Genomic DNA, 4,103 nt, shown 5'->3' on the forward strand with positions numbered 1-4,103 from the left:
AATCCTGGTTTGATTACCCATATATTCCAGCCATGCGGCATCACATGACATTCTACAAGACGTTCAGCATAGAAGGTACCATCTGTGCCGCTTTTACTTCAGTGGGAAAAGCAGCGGCAAGGGCACGAACATGCTTCTAACCGGGCAATTTTTCACACTGCAGGGGCTACTCTCCGGCACTGGTGACAACGACGACGGAAAGGTTTCGGTGACCAGGACTCACGCTCCTCAAGATAGCGGACGTAGAATTCACCGCATGGCCGGTTTTCATTTCAGCCGGATAGAATCCTGGTTTGATCACCCATATAATCCATCCATGCGGCACCACGTGACATTCTGCAAGACGTTCAGCATAGAAGGTCCCATCTGTGCCGCCTTTACTTCAGTGGGAAAAGGCTGCGGCAATGGCACGAACATGCTTCTAACCGGGCAATATTCCACATGCAGGGGATGCTCTCCGGCACTGGTGACAACGACAACGGAAAGTCTTCGGTGACCTGGACTCACCCTCCTCAAGATAGCCGACGTAGAATTCACCGCATGGCCGATTTTCATTTCAACCGGCTAGAATCCTGGTTTGAATGCCCATATAATCTATCCATGCGGCACCACATGACATTCTGCAAGACTTTCAGCGTAGAAGGTCCCATCTGTGCCGCTTTTACTTCAGTGGGAAAGGCTGCGGCAACGACACGAACATGCTTCTAACCGAACAATTTTTCACACTGCAGGGGCTGTTGTCCGGCACTGGTGACAACGACAACGGAAAGTCTTCGGTGACCTGGACTCACCCTCCTCAAGATAGCGGACGTAGAATTCACCGCATGGCCGATTTTCATTTGAGCCGGCTAGAATCCTGGTTTGATTACCCATATATTCCAGCCATGCGGAATCACATGACATTCTTCAAGACGTTCAGCATAGAAGGTACCATCTGTGCCGCTTTTACTTCAGTGGGAAAAGCAGCGGCAAGGGCACGAACATGCTTCTAACCGGGTGATTTTTCACACTGCAGGGGCTGCTCTCCGGCACTGGTGACAACGACAACGGAAAGTCTTCGGTGACCAGGACTCACCCTCCTCAAGATAGCGGACGTAGAATTCACCGCATGGCCGATTTTCATTACAGCCGCCTAGAATTCTGGTGTGATTACCCATATAATCCAGCCATGCGGCATCACATGACATTCTGCAACACGTTCAGCATAGAAGGTCCTATCTCTGCCGTTTTTACTTCAGTAGAAGAGGCTGCGGCAACGGCACGAACAAGCTTCTAAACGGGCAATTTTTCACACTGCAGGGGCTGCTCTCCGGCACTGGTGACAACGACAACGGAAAGTTTTCGGTGACCAGGACTCACCCTCCTCAAGATAGCGGCACTGGAATTCACCGCCTGGCCGATTTTCATTTCAACCTGCTTGAATCCTGGTTTGATTACCCATATATTCCAGCCATGCGGCATCACATGACATTCTACAAGACGTTCAGCATAGAAGGTACCATCTGTGCCGCTTTTACTTCAGTGGGAAAAGCAGCGGCAAGGGCACGAACATGCTTCTAACCGGGCCATTTTTCACACTGCAGGGGCTACTCTCCGGCACTGGTGACAACGACGACGGAAAGGTTTCGGTGACCAGGACTCACCCTCCTCAAGATAGCGGACGTAGAATTCACCGCATGGCCGGTTTTCATTTCAACCGGATAGAATCCTGGTTTGATTACCCATATAATCCATCCATGCGGCACCACGTGACATTCTGCAAGACGTTCAGCATAGAAGGTCCCATCTGTGCCGCCTTTACTTCAGTGGGAAAAGGCTGCGGCAATGGCACGAACATGCTTCTAACCGGCCAATATTCCACATGCAGGGGATGCTCTCCGGCACTGGTGACAATGACAACGGAAAGTTTTCGGTGACCAGGACTCACCCTCCACAAGATAGCGGCCATGGAATTCACCGGCTGGTCGATTTTCATTTGAGCCGGCTAGAATCCTGGTTTGATTACCCATATAATCCATCCATGCGACATCACATGAAATTTTGCAAGACGTTCAGCTTAGAAGGTCCCATCTCTGCCGCTTTTACTTCAGTGGGAAAAGCAGCGTCAAGGGCATGAGCATGCTTCTAACCGAGCAATTTTTCACACTGCAGGGGCTGCTCTCCGGCACTGGTGACAAGGACAACGGAAAGTTTTCGGTGACCAGGACTCACCCTCCTCAAGATAACGGGCGTAGAATTCACCGGCTGGCTGATTTTCATTTCAGCCGGCTACAATCCTGGTTTGATTACCCATATAATCCAGCCATGCGGCATCACATGACATTCTGCAACACGTTCAGCATAGAAGGTCCCATCTCTGCCGCTTTTACTTCAGTGGGAGAGTCTGCGGCAACGGCTCGAACATGCATCTAACCGGGCAATTTTCCACACTGCAGGGGCTGCTCTCCGGCACTGGTGACAACGACAACTTAACGTTTTCGGTGACCAGGACTCACACTCCACAAGATAGCGGCCGTGGAATTCACCGCCTGCCGATTTTCCTTTCTACCGGCTAGAATCCTGGTTTGATTACCCATATAATCCATCCATGCGACATCACATGAAATTCTTCAAGACGTTCAGCATAGAAGGTCCCATTCGTGCCGCTTATACTTGAGTGGGAAAGGCTGCGGCAACGGCACTAACATGCTTCTAAACGGGCAATTTTTCACACTGCGTTGGCTGCTCTCCGGCACTGGTGACAACTGCAACGGAAAGTTTTCGGTGACCAGGACTCACCCTCCACAAGATAGCGGCCATGGAATTCACCGGCTGGCCGATTTTCATTTGAGCCGGCTAGAATCCTGGTTTGATTACCCATATAATCTATCCATGCGGCACCACATGACATTCTGCAACACGTTCAGCATAGAAAGTCCCATCTCTGCCGCTTTTACTTCAGTGGGAGAGGCAGCAGCAAGGGCACGAACATGCTTCTAACAGGGCAATTTTCACACTGCAGGGGCTGCTCTCCGGCACTGCTGACAACGACAACGGAAAGTTTTCGGTGACCAGAACTCACCCTCCTCAAGACAGCGGACTTAGAATTCACCGCCTGGCCTATTTTCATTTCAACCGGCTAGAATCCTGGTTTGATTACCCATATATTCCAGCCATGCGGAATCACATGACATTCTGCAACACGTTCAGCATAGAAGGTACCATCTGTGCCGCTTTTACTTCAGTGGGAAAAGCAGCGGCAAGGGCACGAACATGCTTCTAACCGGGTGATTTTTCACACTGCAGGGGCTGCTCTCCGGCACTGGTGACAACGACAACGGAAAGTCTTCGGAGACCAGGACTCACCCTCCTCAAGATAGCGGACGTAGAATTCACCGCATGGCCGATTTTCATTACAGCCGCCTAGAATTCTGGTGTGATTACCCATATAATCCAGCCATGCGGCATCACATGACATTCTGCAACACGTTCAGCATAGAAGGTCCTATCTCTGCCGTTTTTACTTCAGTGGGAGAGGCTGCGGCAACGGCACGAACAAGCTTCTAAACGGGCAATTTTTCACACTGCAGGGGCTGCTCTCCGGCACTGGTGACAACGACAACGGAAAGGTTTCGGTGACCAGGACTCACCCTCCTCAAGATAGCGGCACTGGAATTCACCGCCTGGCCGATTTTCATTTCAACCTGCTTGAATCCTGGTTTGATTACCCATATATTCCAGCCATGCGGCATCACATGACATTCTACAAGACGTTCAGCATAGAAGGTACCATCTGTGCCGCTTTTACTTCAGTGGGAAAAGCAGCGGCAAGGGCACGAACATGCTTCTAACCGGGCAATTTTTCACACTGCAGGGGCTACTCTCCGGCACTGGTGAACGCGACGACGGAAAGGTTTCGGTGACCAGGACTCACCCTCCTCAAGATAGCGGACGTAGAATTCACCGCATGGCCGGTTTTCATTTCAACCGGATAGAATCCTGGTTTGATTACCCATATAATCCATCCATGCGGCACCACGTGACATTCTGCAAGACGTTCAGCATAGAAGTTCCCATCTGTGCCGCCTTTACTTCAGTGGGAAAAGGCTGCGGCAATAGCACGA

The sequence above is a fragment of the Amblyomma americanum genome, chromosome 5 (assembly GCF_052857255.1).
Source record: "Amblyomma americanum isolate KBUSLIRL-KWMA chromosome 5, ASM5285725v1, whole genome shotgun sequence".
Lineage (NCBI taxonomy): Eukaryota > Metazoa > Arthropoda > Arachnida > Ixodida > Ixodidae > Amblyomma > Amblyomma americanum.